The following is an 18,908-nucleotide window of genomic DNA, read 5'->3' as shown; positions in this document are numbered from 1 at the left end:
TACTTTCGAAACATGTTGAGTCACAAGCAATGTACATATACACACAGGAAGACTAAATTTCCTCTAACATGCAAGGAACTATTATCGAGGGAAACTTAGTTTCTGATCATCCCTCGTATTAAATATACTGGGTTGTTCGGAAAGTTCGTAGCGAAATTCAGGAAGAATTCAAACCATCGTATCCCTGTTTCTAATTGAGATAGCGACAAAAGCCAAAAAGTATTTTACTCGTCCTCAGAACAGTCGAGACGACTGAACATATTAAATTTTTTAATTCGGATCGCGACATGCATTGGCACAGTTCACCTATCATTCTTTTGCAAAATTTGTTGTCTCTTTTGCTACCAGCAGTGTCAATAACGACTTGTTTTAAGCAGCTGGTATAAATGCTGTTTTGCCAGGATGTACCGGTGACCACTAAGGTGGCCCTTAGCTGTAAGGGTCAACATTTTTTTGGGACTTTTTTATTGCCGCACCTCCCAAAATTATGACACTTAAAAAAGTGTGCGATAAAAAAAAATTGAAAGTTGGAAAATAAAGGCCACCCTAATGCCCACACATCATCGCAACGGAAGTTGCATGTTAAATATTCACCTGCTTATTATTGAAGATCGATATCGTTACTTGAACGAACTCCATTTTCTACGATGTTTGTGATCTGTGCAATGTAATCACGAGGAATCACATCGGCCGACAAAACGATTTATCGTATACAAGTGAAAAATTTTTTGCTCGTGTATGTAGCCAATGAGCTGAAATGCATACTGCTTGGTAATTGCTTCCAACGTGGAAAAAGTTAATCGTAAAGTAGTTGGGAAAGAAAGTGGCAGAACAAGTGAGGGAAGTTTATCAATCGATGATAACAAGGCACAAACTCACCAGTTAAAAAAACTAGTAACGAGCTTTAATGAGCTGTGCCACGATGTACCGACACTTTCTGGAATACCTTGTTTCTGTGTTCCCATATACACGAGCTGAAATTATATGTGTACACTTGTGCTTGCAGTAAAAATACAAGAAAAATGATATTGCGCAAGTCTCGCTAGATTTTCTTCTTAAAATTACATTTACGTACACTGTAGGAATCGAAATTATGGAAAACCGGAAATATCTCTATTATTTGACTATTTTACTTACTCTTCGACACACGATTATAATTTCGTTCATTTTCTTGGACGTTCTGATTCACACTACTTGTTTGATGATCGACACCTCACCGTTTCCCCGGCGATTTATGCGTCAGATGTCAATCACAGGTTCATTCACTCTTACACACAGTGTATTATACACACACATACATGCACGCTTGACGACCGGTCACTAGGTCAGTAACCGACAAAAGAAACAAGGACGATGAACTGATGCGTGACGACCGTAGCTGTCGCCTATGCTTATAACAAGAGAATCGGCCGAATCAACTATCGATCGATGTCAATCCCACAATATCCTTATAATATTGTCCTTAGTAAGTTCCAACTCGGTGAAATCAGGTTAAAATTAAAATATTTCATGTCAGTTGTAAAAATTGTTACGAATCGCGATATGTTTGTTGCGCAACCGATAATTGTCCCTCTTTCTGAGTTAGACCATTTAAGGAATCTACTCGGGATAGGGGACTCGGGTAGTGCTTGGAAGATAGATTATTAACGCACAACAGTTTGCTGTTAAAACTATATATTTGTGAATGAACATTGAACAGAGCGCGAAATGTCTAGGCTTACTGATAGGAAAATTGTGTGTCGTGTCGTGTGGTGTTCGCTATTTTATAAACTACGTGTGTGTTGTGATTGGTGGTGTGAAAACTGTCGTAGGTGGTGGAAGTGTGTGGTGATTGGTTTTTTCGGTGTGTTTGGGGTGTGTCTAGTGGTGGTGTGAAAGTGGGGAATTTGTTCTTACGTTTGTTATATTGCTTGTCTGAAATTGATGATGCCGAAGGTCTGTTTTATTGTCTTAGGGCATGTGGTGTCCCGGTGTGAGAGTCGTCGAATTTTTGGTGTAATAAAGTAATTTGCCCATGCCGGCTAAGATCTCGCTTTTTAGAAGGTGCTGTCTGTTACGCATGTGACAAAATAGTGCTCTGGGTAAAATTGAATGACATTAAATGTCAATAAATTCTATTGAAACAAAGGAAAAGAAATCGTTACTCGTCACAGTCAACATTTCACAGAAAAATTTCAATAAGTAAAGTTAGAAACGACCAACGCCGATGCTTTTTATAGAAATTATTGTTTATCGGCGCATAAAATAGATATTAATAAAAAAGAGCATAATTAACATATTTTTAGTAATCTGAATATACTTAAATTTTTTTTTTAATTTTCTGAATGTTTATTTATTTGTAATAATAAAATAAAAATTGAAATAGTTTCGCATCATATAGCAAATGACAAATTTCTAAACGTATAATAAGGTATTAATATTGGTGAACATACCTTTCGAACGCAAAACAGCATTAATAGATACATTACATCTTGGCCTACTTGCTATTAAACGATAATATTTTGGCGAAAGATTCCATTGGCCTTGAACTCTTTTGTATAAGTCAGCAACTGAAAATGGCGATGAATCATAGGAATCTTGCATAGGTTTTCATGATAGGTTTAAAATCAGGGTTTTAAGTCGGTCACACAAGAACAGAACATTTTTGCATATTCAGTCAATTTTGCACACTTTTAGCAATCTGTTCTTGATCTCGAACACGTGGAAAGATGATATCTTCTTGAACTACTAGTGTTAGCGCAGCTTCCCGCGCTTCTTGTTGGTTGGAAGGTCGGGTTGATGTTGGTAATTATTGCACGTGTATGTGCCAACTACTTATTGTCGCGATGGTGATCGCGCTTTATTAGTGATGTCGATTATTGCGGACTGGACCGCACTGGTGTATCAAGATGTCGAGTATTGCGTGTTAGAGCGCTCAAAATGGTGTCGATTGTTTCTAAGTATATTAGAATCTGCCCGAATGTCGTGAACTGGCTGTATATATCTCTTTTCGCCAAAATGGGGAGTTTACCTAGTTGGCAAATCATGGGCCTTTCACCCCCTAGAGCCGCTCTCCTAGGCCCTCGTGCACTGCCCCGTGGTCCGCAGAGTAGGGCGCTGGCAGAGAGGGAGAGACTGTCCCAAACGGGGGTGTCAGTCCCGCGTGGCGATTTTGCCGAAACGTCGACTTTACGGGTTTGTGGCATGTTTACCGTTACTGAGCGCGCAGAGGCAAGTACCGGGTTACCATGTGGCCCGCAGAAGTGGAGAATTCCGCGGCCATCAGGTAATAAACCGGATTTGCCCTCTGGCTTGAATAGGCTAGTGTTATCAAAAAACTTGTAGAAAACTTCTCAAAAGTAACGTCGCCTGGAATCCGTGCCATAAACCCCTGTTGGTTAAACAACTAGTATATTCTCAATAATTTCGAATAAATGATGTTCCACAATATCTCTGTACACACAAAAAATTAACTTGACTTTGATATCCCCCCTACTACTGCACCTATAGAAAAATTATTTAGACCAATGTCCCCTATACACCGAACAACTTTTGTAAGAACACTTTTTTCATAACTTCAGTTAGATATTATAAACGGTGAAGGTATTCCACTTCTTTTAGTTTGGCCCGCGCTCCGTCCCCGCGAAGTCTTTAAATCCAGCCCTCTAGGTACTGATTAGTATCGTGTTTCATTTTATAATCTTATTTAATATACTAGACTTTTTAATTCGTTATTTAGCCGAAGTTGTTTCAAACACATAATCACATACAACGTTACATTGGAGGTATTAATATATTGATACATAAAAACACACGCGAAAACCCATTTAGTTTGGCCCTCGACTCGGAGAGAGAATGGTAATTTGGCCCCAGAACCAGGAAAGGTTGCCCATGCCTGCTCTATACTGATTCATATCCACACAAGCCTACCTTCTCTAAAACAATCATAAAAATAGAGCATATGTATTGTCATTATTGGTCGATGCAATAACATCCACGAATCGGATCATTTAAAATTGCGTGATGTGAGCTTTAGGAGATGCAAATGAAGTACCCCTCTTGCCCCTATGCCGCCCCGAGGGCAAAATCTTGAACTCCGTACAGTACCTATGTACATCATATGCTGTCATACACTCCCACAACATGATAAAGGCTTCGTACTCAACCGTTTGTTTTACATGAAGTGACTGAAGACATTCTCCTTTATGAATCCAACACTAGGAACGTCCATCTGATGAAATTCTATTAATTTTTGTTTCATTCGAACAAATGATTCTTTCCCACTGAAAAGATAGTCCAATTTAGACATTTTCTTGTAAAATCTATGCAAGCTTTAATACTTTTTTTCAAGAGTATAGGCTTCTTCTTTTTTCAATAGCTTTAAAGTCAGCTTTTTTTAAAAATTATTGAATCTTATACTTACTTACTTATATTCCTGTGTAACGTTCTTAAAATTAGTTTCGCCACTTGTAATACACCGAACAATCCTTCGTTCATCCTGACTTGTTAAGGGGGTCTTCTAGTGTGACGGTTTCAAAAAATCGATTTTTATTTTTTTTGCATATATCGAAAGTACAACTCTTTAAGAATGTACTCCGAAAGTTTTATAGTTGTATTCAATAAAATAACGAAGTTATAGCTCGTTTAATGTGACATATCAAGGGAGAATCTAAATTGCCCTGAAAACTTTAAACGCGTTTTTCTCGGAACCATGTTTCCTGAAATGGTTGCCACGATCTGACAAAAACTACTGAACCAATCGAACTCAAATTTTGCACATGTCTTCAGAACATATTTCTGAAATGGTTGCCACGATCTGGCAAAAACTACTGAACCAATCGAACTCAAATTTTGCACATATCTTCAGAACATATGTGGCTATGATCGGTAGTAGAATTATACCAAAATATATATTTTTCTGATTTTTAGAGCCTCTGAAAGACGAAAAAAGTCGAAAAAATCGATACTTCATATTCAAAGTGCCGCCATTTTTTAAATTTTCAATATTTTTCTTTTATTCTACTACCGACCATAGCGACATGCATACTAAATAAGAATCAATTGGATTTTTTTATTTTTGATAAGCAGAGCAGCTCAAATCATGGCAACCATGGACCTACTTTTTTTTATTCATGCTCCTGTTTGACGTGTTCCATACCAGCCATATTTCATTATTTTTCAACAAAAAAGATTTGTAATGATTCTTCAAGGACAAGTAAATACATAGGAATAAAGCTCGTGTTAATAACTGTTACCGTACTTCTGTAATAAATTAGCAAATAAGTCCTAAAAAAAACGGCCGTCACACTAGAAGACCCCCTTAATACTTTCGAACGTCTACCAACTGCAGTCAACATGTCCTTACAGTGCTTTTCTCGCAAATGTTGAACAGTTGATTGGCTTGCAAAATATTTTTCAGAAATCTGATGGATTGATAAACCATTTTGTAGAAGAGAAATGATTTCTCTATTAATAATATGAGAAAACAGCTTCATTTTAGGATACTTTTATTTTCGTCCTTTTCAACTGGATGAAAACTAACAAACTGAATGCTATCGTTAGTAATAAATGAGTGACGTGACTGTGGAAAGAGAACACGGTAACAATCTAACAATATTTTGCCTGTTTTACAACGTTAGTATAACATTCCAACACTGGTGTAAAACTGAATTTCCATTTTTACCATTATACGTTGACAAATAAACATTTGAAATATACGAAAGCGTTCAAGAATACTGTGACCATTAGTAATATACTATTGAAATTTATTTTCCTGATTGCTCATCATTTATGACGATTAGATAACGATTCCTGTGAAATGTCTAATTACACAGTCCAACAAATTTGAATCTTTACAAAAATCTGCAATACTCATTGGGTGATCGTTGTAGAGTTTCTCGACCTAAGCACGAATCTGGAAGCAGAATTGCTCTATCACCCTCAATTTTTGAAAAATATGAGGTTTTGTAAAAACACACGATTTTTGGCAAAAAGAAGGAATTACGTGAAAATTAGAAACGCTAGAAAGTTCAATTTTGTCTTAAAAGATAAAGAAGAGTGCCCTGAATATATCAGTGGGTTGGAACGGTTCTAAGTGACCATCAAAATTTAAAAAAGGGCCAATAAATATTGGTTCAGTTATGCCCCTTACTGTACTTTATGAAGGTAGACATTTGTTTGATGTTCGAGAATATGCACCACGTAAGCGTCGTATACATGTAGAATATTTGATGGATATTTATACGACGGATGGATGGTTTATGCGACATGCGAGGCAAAAGAATTCGATGCTCATGAATACAATAGCGGCATACGTTTTTTATCACGTTTTTCCCCTGCACTTTCTTTGAAGGTGTCCACAAACAATAGAACTCCGTTTGCCTATATTCTGTTCATTAAAGCGAAATTTTATTCAACACTCCATTTGTTGCGACCCCAGGGTCGCAACGTAGCCTCGGTTTGGCAATAAACGTGTTAGTCATATTTCGCCGCCATAGACCCCCCTTGGACTAACTAGCGCCGCGAAAAAACAATAGTATTACCTCGTAAAAGGTACTGTCGCCGAGGATCGAATTTGTTAACAACAAATTCAGCCCTCGGAAAAGCACAGCTACAATCGACCAATAAGACGTACGGCACACTTTACTATCTCCACCCGCCAACAACTAATCAGAAACGACTAAACGTTTATATAAATGTACACCAGCATATTACAGTAAGAATATATTGGATTGGAACTAAAGTTCGTAGCGTTTGTTAAACCACTTGGACCAGTTCATCGCTCGGAAAGATGGCAAGATCTGGGAGGATGGAATCATGAAAATGCCTCAAAGATGGTGAAAGGTAGTAGAACAAAATGGCACATATGTGGTTGAAGAAATCTATGTACATACATCTAAACATTGTCTTCGAATTTCACTTAAAAAACGCTACGAACTTTTGTTCAAACCTAATAATAAACACAGTAAGACAATCACAGTGTTTAGTCGTCCTATTAGATTTACGGCGTTTTCCAGGCACGGGTCTGGAAATTATTCGGTCCGTCGCAGCAGTTGTAAATTTGGGAGGCCGTCGAGCACTTTAACGTTTATTTAGAAGTTCGATGCTTTTCTTCTCGTGGCTCTCGTCCACATCTGTTTGTTATATTTTAACTTCTCGGGTTTTTGGTCTCCACTTTGGTATGTTTTTGTTAGCGACGAAGCGCTGCCCAGACTTATTACCTGCTGCGTTTATTGCTTCGAGACACGCGAGTTTCCGCGCGCGTCACTCAAGGGTGCGGGCGACACTTGAGAGTGACCGTTGACTTGGGGGCGTCCCTTTAGTCCGTTCTTTGTTTAATAGTTTGCCAATCGCATATAGTCAACCACCTCCCTTGTCGAAGTCGAAATTGTAATAACCAATCCGCGTGTCTCACCCCCGCCGAATGTATCCTGACCGAGGTATCTTCGAACCTTTTCTGAGACCTCGAAATCAGAATCCATTCGGCTAGCAACAAGCAACATTGAAATCTTCCGGAAACCAATCACGAGCAAATTAGTTAGTCTCCAGATACACGGGAGTGGCCCTTCGAATTGTAATTAGTCGGCACAAACGTGCAAATTCAGCAAAACTCGAAAGATCGCAAGTCACCAGTAACAGTCACCAATAAAGAGTATGTCACAAAATCACGAACGTATTTAGTCTTATACATCACGTAACATTTAAAGACTCGCCTAAGAATCAAGTTCGAACATAGAACATTATTTCAACTAGGCTATCAGGGACTAAATACACTGATAGCCAGCGTCACAAAGTACCGTCGCGAGCAAGTGTAAACGGGATTTACGGCCCTGTGAAACTCTCTGAAAAGAATTGCGGTATTAGGGTTGCAACATCATTTCCTGAATCTTTAATAAATTCCTATTATCAGAATTGTTGTCACGCGTTATTATCGTACGCACTCTGGCTACATTGGATGAAATATATTGGATGAAATTTACCCATTGTGTGTTGCGAGACACCGCGATGAGGCACGGACCGTAACAGTTCGCGCCTACAAGGGTCGTAAATCCTTGACTCGATTATTCAACACCGCGTTGACTCGAAATTCCTTACCACGATTTCGCGTGAGAAGGATGATTAAATTGTAGGAATGCGTTTTAACAAACAATATATTTATTCTATTTGGTAGTGAGTAGTGTTCTGTTTAGTTGAGTGTGTCTTGGTGAAAGTTCTGATCTTAACTGCTTTTCTAATTTTCGTAGACTTCCGTCGTCGCAAATTTTCCGGGCCGGGGAAAATCGGGGGTCAGTCTAGTCACCTGATTGGTAATTGGCTAACCCAATCGAATGATGAATCCATTGACATCTACCTATTCCGTGCGCTCGAAACGCAGTCCGTGCGGACTAGACAGTGTCAGTGGGGGTGGAAGGCGTTATAATTGACAATTTGGCAACGTGGTGGAATTTCCGCCAGGCTTGGGTCCCGAGACATGACCTGGTCAATGGCCACTGGGTCCGGTCTCGGGGCCCTTTGGAAATTCATGTTTACGATACCTGCAATTAGCCGTTGAGGACGAAAAAACTCTGAAAGATACCATTTAGAGGATTAGAAAGGAACCAACTCTCAAAAATGGCTGTACCGACTTGCGTATCATAAACGTGCCAGCAATTTGCATTTCGGATATGGTCTCTTGTACAAATTGCTAGCCACCCGAAGAGCCGTATAAACGGCAATAAAAAAAAAGAAAAGAAAAAAGGAAAGCTGAACCGTGGGTACGCTGCGGAACACCCATAAATTCCATAAGTACGCATGGGAAAATATTATTGGTTTCCATTCAAAAATTCGTAAAAATTTTTTGTTTCTTTCATAAAGATTGTTAATGTTTACTAGATACTTAAGGATATGAAAAAGTTTCAGTTTACATGACACATTTAATAACAGACATTGACAAAGAATTTGCGACTTAATTTTGAGTCAAATTGATCAAATCTTCGTATAAGCTTTGTTAAATTTATCGCAGTGTAATATGATTCAATGTATTTTCAATTTTCAATCGTTAATAGGAAATAATCTTTATACAATGGTTACTGTACAATTCTTCTTTTTTCTACACACTCTAAAAGATACAAAACACTCTAAACTGGTAAAACAGAATCGTATAGTAATGACTATGTACATACATGCAATTCATTCTTTCAAAGAATCAGTATGAAACTTCCTTATTTCAACAATATGTACGGAAAAATTGTGAGGTGACAACGGACAACGTATACATGTACTTTTCAATTTCCACAGACTTGTTGATAAATACTAGGCCTTATATTGTCAGCACAACGTAAGTAAATTTAACACGGCATAGGATATTAACCAAAAATGTATTAAAGTATAGATAAACGACTGCTAAATGCTTCGGTGCCCGTCTCACTCGACGGCTATTTTCAGAGTGCCCTCCGAAAAACCGTTTGAGCCCCCTCGTTCGACTTTCCGGGAAAAGGGCCTAGTTTATGGCACCCTCAGGTACTCGCGCGCTTTCTCTTCCTGGGTGACAAAGTCCAGGCCACCACTTCGCCGCCGAAATCTCGCATTTCTTACAATATTTTATTAAAAAATTTTTCATTTCAAAGAATTCGCCTACACGATAAAGTAGAAAGCAGTGGGGTTTGAGAAGAAGCATGCGTTGGAAGGAGGTTTGTCCGGCCCGAACCATTTGCATTGAAATATTGGGAAGGAACTGGAGAGAGGTTGCCTTTATGCAATGCCGTTATATTGTTCCTGGAACCCCTTGACATCGAGCCCCAAGTGTTCCGCGCAGTAGGAGCCTTTCACAGTTTTGCGCATCCGTATGCGTGAATCGGCTGTACGTGTGAAAATGTTCACAGACGTACAGCTTAATCGGACCATTTCATCAACAATGCTGCTGAAAATCGTGCGAGTGCTATACTTCAAACTTGAACGAAGTGTAGTAATGGCACTATAGAGTTGCTGCTGCCGCATCTGTGCATGTGCTTTTGTCAGCGCATAGCATTGTTCACATGATATATGTGCGTAGTTTTATAAGCCAAGGAACCAAATAAAAATTTAAAAACTACTGTCCACTCACGTACGCCGACTGGATTGTTAACTTATGAAGCTAACAGATCAATCAAATTTTCGAGCGTGACAATTTTCAAACGCCATGAATTAAGAAATATTTGAAAAATTATATTCTGCAAGCATCAAACACACTGAAGACCCGATTGCACTACGTATTCACTTTAGTAATATTCTATCCCTCTCACAGACTGACTGCCACATTTCTCCACCCACTCGTCATTCATTATCCATTACTAATATTTTTCAATTAAGGTATAACTACTTTTCACTTTAACACAATCCGTTCCACTTTTCCTGGTTCCTTAACCTCTTAACCTATGATTTCTTTCCGACTATGCATCTAAACGTCAGCCATTTACTGTTTCAGTACTGTATCAGGTAACAAAAGATTAATTACATTTAGTAATCCTCAGTCTTGCAAATTAAAACGAAAGTTAAGATTACAATTCATTTTCGTTACAAATATAACTACTTTTGTCACATCTTGACCAGAATCTCTGCCACGAGTCTGATACGTTGTTGTAGGTTAAGGGGTTAAGTATACTTGATGGAAGAACTATAGTGAGGTTGTAAATTACGACGTGAAGCGAAAACATCGACTGATCTAGCCGCACGCAGCCGACGTTTCTAGGGGACAAGCGGCGGCCGTGATTGGATCAATATAGACACGCATCTACCTTTTTTCCTGTTTCTATCACTTTTTAAAATATACTGTAATGGAAGAACCGATGCCGAGTTAACTTCGTATGGCTCTGAACGAGACTGGAGCTCTTTATTTCTTTCACGCCTGTCTGCTTTTACGACCTCACTATAGCTCTTCCGCCAAATATACTTTTTTCAACACGTGGCTATCTTCGAAGCATAGTTCTCACTCTTGGGCCGGACGATCATTACTACAGTCCGTTCAGTTTAAGAGTAACCTCGTTTCGCGCATGGGACGTGCCTAAGGCAGGGCTAGAACGCCCAAACCCCCACTTAACCGCCTACGGTTTTCTCCGTCTTACCCTCTGCTACGCTCTCTGACTACTGTTCCGGGCGTGTGGCCTCATATACACGGTGACTTAATTAATTTCGAACACGCACAACTAGCAACTGTGTTTTATAAAAATTGTTTTTCAATAGTTATATATTTTTCAGTACACAGGTCAATACACCTTGTCATTTCCTATACAAAAATATTAAGCTATTTTGCAGAAAAACTGTTCGTTGAAGAGATATTTTCAGTTTCAATATTTTACACTAAATATGGCAATTTCTTAACATTTAATCAATATTCACCAACTACTGCTCAAACATTTTACGTCACAGAAACCTATATCAAATTTATGACTGAATACACAGCATTATTTACCCTAGCAATTAAGATGATTCTAATGAAATTAGGTACTTCACAATATGTCTTTTAAGAATTTAAATGATTTTGCATCGTTCCCTAAATATTGATATTTTTATTTTGGCCGGCTAAATTCATACAACTAGCTACCATTCGTCTGTCATAAACCGCTGCGTTAACATGCAAACAGTAGGTGCGCATACTTTTAGACCACCGGGTAGATTCTCTCCACTCTATGCATTGTTTACATTGTCGTCGCTCTTGGGCCTAGCCGAAATGGCGCTACAACCAATCGCGTTCTCTCCACTCTATGCATTGTTTACATTGTCGTCGCTCTTGGGCCTAGCCGAAATGGCGCTACGACCAATCGCGTGTGTAACATCGGTAGGTAGTAGTGGGAACTGCGCAGAACGGACGAAAATCGGTCCGAGAGCGAGGTTGCTCTTAAATTGAACGGACTTTACATTCACATAGTGCCCCACCACAGGATCGTTGCTCAAGTAGGCGTGGCCTACTGCTCCAATATCGCCCCATGCTCCCGTTTGTTTGACCATTTCACATAGAGCAACGTCTAGATCGGTTCTGACCTAGAGGTGCCTTAGATTTTCAGATAATAAGGTGCTCTGGTATGCTATACAGTGTGTTTAGAAAATAGATCGACCCTTTGAAAAGTAATCTCATAAATATGGAGCTTTACGCCCTCATAGTGACTATAGTTCATAAAATGAACAGCGTAGAAGAAGAAGGAGAAAGAGAAGGAGGAAACACAGAGAAAAAGAGGAAGAGGAAGGAGAAGAAGTAATGAGAACAAAAGAAGATAGGAGAAAAGGTGGGAAAATCACGATAGTATACTTCATATCGATGGAGTTGTACTACACTGAACAAAAATTTTTCAGCATATTTATTTACAATTTACTTTTATACAGGCACAACAATTGATACTGTTTAAGTTGTTCGTTTAATGTTAATGGAGGTGTAGTGTATTTTTACATACCCAGTTTATAATGTTTATAATGTATTTAAATTTCCATTACATGTTGGATTTTGTGGAAAAAGTCTGTTTTCCTAACTCGCAAAGCAACGAAATTGTAAAAGCAGAAAAAAGTTGACGAGAGTGGGAAGTTTGTCAAGTTTATCACGTCGCGGATATATCTGACCGATCAATAGTTTGCGCAGCGATGGAAGAAAGAAAATGAAGAGTCTGAAGCGTACTCTTACTTTAAAACTAATCCGAGTTGTCGACAATTCTGACAGAGAGAGGTTTCTCCATTTTCGCCAAGCATGAAGACGCTGAAAACTTTTCCGATTTAGCTGCTAACTGACAGTAAGCCGGCCGATTATTGCTTGATGGACATCGTTTCCACTTGATTAGGCTTAAAGAAAGGAAGACAATTCGAGTACTTTTAGAAGCTTATCATTTTGGCATCGTAATTCCATAACGTCGAAGTGTTTGTTACGCGAGATTTTTGCTCGGAATTGAAATTATTAGGTAATGTCGCTCCTTATCTGGGTTTGACGTTCGCACACATCAAAAACAAAATCTTTTTCATTTATTTTCCCTAAGTTTAATTTACAATCTGTAGAAGTACCTAGTTACGTACCTTTCGTAACTCAGGGCCCCCGGTTTCGGTCAGTTCATTCAAGGAGTTTACTTGGGATAGGGGCGGCGACAGTGACTACCGCAGGATTTAATTCACACAAGTTTATTGACTATCGGTTTCTGTACAGAGGCGTTCCTTAATGCAAGAATATACAACTGAGTGTCCGCGCTGGAAGCGCGTTGGTTTTTTAAGCTGCTTCCCTCTCCTGTCCTCGGGGTGGTGGAAATGGGTTAGAGGAGGAAAGATTGAGACAGCTTGGGAATTTTCCGGACAGTACAGCGAGCGTACCCAAGTTTAGACAATTGCCCATTTTTTGTGGCATCGAAGGATGTCGAAGACATGAACCAGACGCGTGGCACTCCGACCCACGGGCATCGTCGAGCGTCGCAAGGATAGATAGTTTTGGAATTTTCCGGACAGTACAGCGAGCGTACCCAAGTTTAGACAATTGCCCATTTTTTGGGGCATCGAAGGATGTCGAAGAGATGAACCAGACGCGTGGCACTCCGACCCACGGGCATCCTCGAGCGTCAGACCGTTGTAGGATTTCTATGATTTCCCCGAAGACAAGAGAGGTTCGCTAGGCTTGGAGGTTACGGACGTAACACTACATTTGATAAATTTGTGTAGCGTGTCATTAGATTTGAATAACAAAAATAGAAGAAATTAAATAATTGAACTGGGAATTAATACCATATCTACCATATTTTTATCACTTAAAGTTAGATCAATTTTTTAATCCAAAGGATACCAATTTTTTTTTGGAAAAGATGATTAAAATGTTGCCTGAAAAATGGCAAATGATCCTCCCAAATAATGGTCAATATATTATCGATTAATAGTAAGTTTAAATATTATTTTTTTGGTATTAAAATTGGGCTTTCAAAACGACGTTACTTATGCGATATCCTAATAAAATTAGAAATCATTGTCACACTGATCCACGAATTTCCGACAAGTTGTTTCTAGATAGTGGAAGAAATACAATATAATATAAACGCGAGAACTTGGTTAGAGGACGGATCGGTGTGTGGATGTGGTGTGATACAACGTGAGACTTTTTGTGTGTGTAGACAGAGAAGAAACATATAATTAGCTAGAGACTAGGTTAATTAAGGGCGGTAGGAGCAGTAGGCAGCAGGAAAATAAAGACTAAAGGAAATACGACGTGGTAAGCCGAAAACTTGCGAAAAAAATAAGAGTAGCGTTGAGGTTAGGAAACCGGGCAGCGTGGACGAAGGAGACAGGTCGGTAAGGTAGATCGCAGAAGACATGAGTAAAGTAGGAGGACTATCAAAAGGAGAGGAGAAGATGGAAACAGAAACGGTAAGTACACTTAGGGAACCGGAGGAGGGAGGGGAAGAGATATACTTGGCGGAAAATGGACGAGAAGAAGGTAAAATGGACGAGAAACTAGAACAGTTAAGAGACAAAATCGAGGAGACGCCGAAAAATGAGAAAAGAAAAAGAGGAAGGCGGTCTATGGAGGAAGGCAGAGAGGGAGAAAGCCATACTAATAGAAAGATAACCGAGCTATGGAAAACCAAAAAACAAAAGGAGGCGCAGGCGGAGTCGGAGGACAAGGAAGTAAGCCAATCCGCAAAAAAGGTAGATCGGAGAAAAACGCCACGAAAAACGCCAAAACGATGAAGAGGACCTGACAGAGGAGGAAATATAAAAGCAATTGAGAGAACTGAAGAAAAAGAAGTCGCCAGGATGGGACAACATCCCAAATGCTGGGATACCCCCGAGGCATGGGTACACTGTGAAGTCAATACAAGGGACAAATTGAAGGAGGTAATCAGGAAGGTGTAGGCAGGAAAGGGCCTCCCGGAAGATTTGAAGAGGGTGGCGACAGCCACCATATTTAAAAAAGGGGACGAAAATGACTCGGGAAATTATAGAGGAATAAGCCTTCTATGTACAGCGTATAAAATATATGCGTCGCTACTGAACGAAAGGATCAAGAAAGATGTAGAAAATAAAGGAATCCTGCCAGAGACGCAAGCAGGGTTCAGAAAACACAGAGGAGCAGTGGATAATGCATACATACTGCAACACGTTGTGGAGAGGGAGACTAGAAAGCGAAAAGGAAAGATATACGCAATGTTCGTCGACCTAAAAGCCGCGTTCGACACTGTGAAGAGAACCAAACTATGGGAATCCATGGAGAAGTGCGGAGTGAGAAAAGGGTTAACAGAAAAAGTAAAGGAGATATACACACAACCTAGACGGCAAGACACACGCAATGGACGTGTCATTCGTCGGCGACGATGGCTGTCCTCGGAAAGCAGAGAGGGACTTGAGATCCATTCCGAGGGCAGCCAGGGTCCCGACCGACGACGCGAGGACCAGTCGAGGGTCTACCACCGAAAACTGAGCTGGGCAACATCGGCTACGACACTCGCGGTCTCGCTTTCGGTGAATAAAGAATTCAACACGAACAGATCTCGATTCATTTTCCGTTCCCATAGGAGTAAAAAGAAGTTAACAAAAGAAATGTCAAAACGCATATTAAAACCTGTAATCTGAAAAATAGCACAGAAATCACGTCCGTATCGTAAACCTGGTCTAAACTTAATTATTCTTAAGAACATTTTTGTGTTTGATCAGCACTGTTTTACATATATACGTATCTGATGGGTTTCTTCTAATCACTTAAACTGGTTTCTACATAATTTGCTCTTCAGTTCCTTCTATGCTAAAGTTTCTAAATAGTTTTAAATTGCAGTTTCACGAAATTGTGAAAATGAAGGAAAGATTAAAAGTTTGAACCACAAATTGTAGAAACCAGCAAGTTGAAGGATTTAGCACTTCCATTTTTATACAAGTAATGCATTATTAACGATACATTAATGCATGTGTAGTCGATGCGTGTTTCTCTGTTTATTCCTTTTCAGAATTAGCATCATGTACTAAAAACTCCTTACTTTTTCACGTAGTTAAGTGCACGCGTGACGCTTTACGAGAGCGTGTGTGTGTGTATAGAGAATATTAACTGTGCAGTAGAGACAGTAAACGATAACTGCGAATTCCAGTATTCTTAATTGTTCAGACTTGCACGAGGGCAAACGGCTTTGTGCTCTACGAATTTCTCAGTACTTTCTATACTTTCATCTATTTTTCTGTCCCCAATAATACTTTTTCCTTCACTACTGCCGAGCCCATGTCGTACTGCTGCACGATTGCCATATCGCATATTATAAACTGTTAAACCTATATAGCCTAATTGTTATATTAATTGTAAGGAACGCGAGATTTAAGTGATGGAGTGGTGGCCTGGTCTTTGTCACCCAGGGGTCACCGGAAGAGAAAGCGCGCGGATACTTGAGAGTGTCATAAATTAAGCCCTTTCCCAGGACAGTTTGGACTAGGAAGCTCCGACGGTTTTTCGGAGCGACGCAGGCATAGGACGCGGAAAAGGGAATTCTGGTTATAACCGTCGAACGAGACGGGCACCCCGGCCATCGCAGTAACCACGGAAATTACAAAATAAAGATACAATTGCTTAATAGCTAACATTGTGTTTGTTTTGTTAATTAAGCATCTTACATAATCTTCAAGTTTGTTATAACATAAATTGAGGTCAAGTAAAGGAGTATTCATTTCCTTACCCACCTCATAAGTATTCCGTAGGGCAGAGCTGCTCAAGCAGACCTCTTTCGGGCATGGACATGTTAGAATTCTTCTTATACCGAAGGTTCTCGGGTAAGTGCCGTGCCATTTGACACAGTCCTCTTCCCGGAGAGTCCCAAGACTCTCCCCACTTCGTGGCGAGATTCTTTGTTTCGAATCCTTATCTCTCTGTACACGCTACGAAGTATCGGTAACGTCGGGCCACCAGCCCCGTGCACACGTCCTCTTTGTGTTCGGCAACAGGACGTCGGGTCCTTTGCCACTAGTTTCTACGTCGCCACCGAACCTATTCCCCAACGACAGATTCTAAGGTTCCGCTCGTTGGCGATAAGATATCTTTTTACAAGAGACCTACGCCGCTAAATGCGTCGCCTCTGACACGTGCGTCTTCGAATAAAATAACTGACGCTAACAGACACCTACCGTTGCCCTCAGACAGCGCCGTGGGCAAAGCTCGGGGCAAGTGACGTGACAGTCGTTAAAGCGGAGTGGGGAACAATGGTTGTTGTGGGAGTGTATAACCAATCAGACTCACGTTGCTTCCGCTAACCAACTTCTCATCTTTGCACAGTGCTTTCAGTCTTATGAAACATACATTTCTATACATGCGTGAGTGTGACTGCGTGCTCCCCATTATCTTATATCCTTCTGTCATCGAAGCATAGTTCTCACTTTTAGGCTCGGTACACACAAGCGATGCAACATCGCAGCGATGACACGTTTATATTTCTCGTAGTCGTATCGCACGCTCGTTAGTGCTCGAATATCGCTGTGTGCTCGAGCTTCTTTGAACACCGCTCTAAGGGCAACTTTGTGATCAGCTGTACCGCAGGGGCAGGACAAGTGAACTGTTGCGCGAAGCTTAAGGTGCCGTCGTGGCGCCGTGGTTGAAATGCTACAATAACGGTTAGCCATTAGTAATTAATATTCCAAGATTTGTTTATACTCGTTATTCTGCATATTTTAAACTCAGTTTCATCTAAAAACAGCTTCTCCAAGTGATGATATTCCCTTATTAGTGAATGAATATGTGGAATTTCAGTGTGAATAAATTACAAATTAAAACTCGAATGTGTATAGGAGTTTCGTTAGAATTAGTCTTTAACTGGTAAATTACTACCGATCTATGCGAACTGACTGCGAATATAAGGTAAGGTTTCTTGGCAGTCTATAACCCGCTCCATGCCCATCACAGTCTTGTTAATTCTGATTACCTTCACGCCCAACGTAGTTTATTCCTGCCACTTGTTTAATGTACCGCCGTTTATGTCAGACTTGAATCGCATCTCAGGGTTTTAAGGTTGTTGCCGGCACTTCCGAGGACTCCCTAGCGTCCTTCACTACATCCAGCTTGTTAGGGCTTGCGGTTGATCTTTCGATCTTTCAAGCTTTGCCGGTTTTTGCACGTGTGTGCCGACTAATGTTCTAAGGCTTCAAAGGACCAGTTTCTTGATTGAAACACTAAGTCTTTATATAAATTCTATTGCGAAGTGAGAGGTGTTTCACTTGCGAGTGGCCAAGTGTTTCTTGCGAGTTGCAAAGTGTTTCTCCTGGAGTCTCTGCGGTTTCCCTCGAAGAAGACTCCTATTTTCCTAAAAACACCCTGATTGGTGATTTTTCCTTTTCTAGATCACCAATCAGTTTACTCCGGTGCATCTCAACCTCCCTCCATTTCGCCCTTAGCGCGTTATCTTAGGATGGGGTAAACAACGACCGGATAAAGTGTTCGGTGGACGGATGCGTGGGAATCCTGTGGAATCTCCGCTTTTCTAGGCTCTGTTAAAGTCAAGTGGCCCATCGACGTTGGCAAAAGTCGTGGGCCACTTTTCTATTTTCCGTTCGGAGAATCCAGGATTTATGGCAGGGGCTGGGCCTAGGGACTAAGTGTCGCAGGCAATGCAATAAACACTTGTGGTGTTTTGAGAAAACGATATTTGCCTGCGACGGCGACCACTTGACTCGCTGCCATAAATCCGGCTACAGGATACGCCTTAACACAGCTCTTCATATATTATACAATTCTTCTTCCTCTTCTTCTCTCTATTTTATTACTCCGCTCCACCTGCAGTATGGAAAGCAAATCGTTTCAAGTTTCATGTCGGTTAAATACATATCATTAAACGTGCATTTTTGCATTAACAAAATAGAACATCTCCCGCCCCTTCCCTCCCTATCGAATAACTAAAATCTACCACTTTTGCGTAATCTATCTACTTCTTACTTTCAGAATTTTCCAATGTCATCCTCCTTTCGAATATCATGGAATCCGTTCTATCAACTGAAAA

This window comes from Habropoda laboriosa, unplaced genomic scaffold (assembly GCF_001263275.1).
Source record: "Habropoda laboriosa isolate 0110345459 unplaced genomic scaffold, ASM126327v1 scaffold334, whole genome shotgun sequence".
In the NCBI taxonomy this organism is placed as follows: Eukaryota; Metazoa; Arthropoda; class Insecta; order Hymenoptera; family Apidae; genus Habropoda; species Habropoda laboriosa.
The sequence above is the reverse complement of the archived record's forward strand: the minus strand, read 5'-3'. Positions refer to the sequence as shown.